Consider the following 1285-nt stretch of genomic DNA (forward strand, 5'->3'; position numbering starts at 1 on the left):
TCCCCGCCCCACCGGCGAGGCCGGTAGGTATAGCTCCCCGTGGGGGGTCGGTAGTTTTCATCTCCTTTGACAGGCGCCCTCCTCCTCGTCCCCTCCGTCCCCGCTCTCCTTGTCCTCGTTCCCTCCGTCCCCCCGTCCCCCACCGAGCAAACTTTCCTCGGGCGGCCTTCCCGCCTCCCGGCCCGGCCCGGCGCCCTTGCTCCCCAGTGAGGCTGGCTGGCGGGGCCCACGCCGCCTCCTCCTCCTCTCGCTCCCAGCCCCGGCCCCGCCGAGCGCAAAGCGGTTAGAAACTAGAGGGGAAAGGGAAAAGAAGGAAAAAAAGGGAAGGAGAGAAGGAAAAGACAGTCTCCAGCTGGGGGGGTGTTTGTTTGTTTTTGCTGTAAGTTTGTTTGCAGGCTGTCATCCTTTTGTACCAGGAATGTGAAAGTGAAGAAACTAAAGTGATTCCTGTTTTATTTTAAATGCTTTTGAGGTAACTTGCTAAAAATACGTGTTTTGCGCTTCTCTGGTGTTCTCCACCCCAGGTTTCAAAACTCTCATCACTCACTAACCCTCTGGTCTTGCAAAAACTTAGGTGGCCATGCCTTTTTATGCGTGTGAATGTTTTAGTGAATTTAAATTTAAAGTTATGTGGTGGACAGTGCTTAGCTGAGGCTTACAACACTCCTCTGAAGCAGGAATATACGACAGATGTGGAAGGTGAGGCACAAAGGGCTAATCCCGCAGAAGAGACACCCTGTGTCTGTTGTACGTCTGATTTCATTATGAGGCTCCTCAAGTACTCTCTAATGGCTATTTAGCTCTGAAAGTGCATAAAATACTGGGGTGCATGGGTTTAGTTAGTCCACTGGTGAATAGGAGACTGCTCTAGTATCCAGGTTACACTTGTATACTTATTCTGTTCATGTTTATTTTATTTGGTTTATATAACTTGAATTTATTTATTTATTCTGATATTTTTACTCTCTTCTGATGAAACTGTTGTGCATTGTATAAATGCTTCAATAAAGCACTGCTTCAGTATGCTTGCTAGTGGGTATTACAGATACAACAGATTTACATGAGCTCAAAAAAAGAGGCAGACAAGGTATTTGAACATATGTTTGTTACAGCTGAAGGAAATGCTTAGTGGAGGAAAATATATTTAAGAATAAACATGCAGACACAACTTGACTCCAAAGTCCCTGACTTACAAGTTGCTAATGGCTGAACGTGTGTTCAGGGGATGCCCCTATCTTGCTCTATGGGGTTTTTTTGGTAGTTTTCTATTGCTCACTCACAAGAT

Source organism: Aptenodytes forsteri, unplaced genomic scaffold, assembly GCF_000699145.1.
Source record: "Aptenodytes forsteri isolate BGI_AS27 unplaced genomic scaffold, ASM69914v1 Scaffold241, whole genome shotgun sequence".
Classification (NCBI taxonomy): Eukaryota; Metazoa; Chordata; class Aves; order Sphenisciformes; family Spheniscidae; genus Aptenodytes; species Aptenodytes forsteri.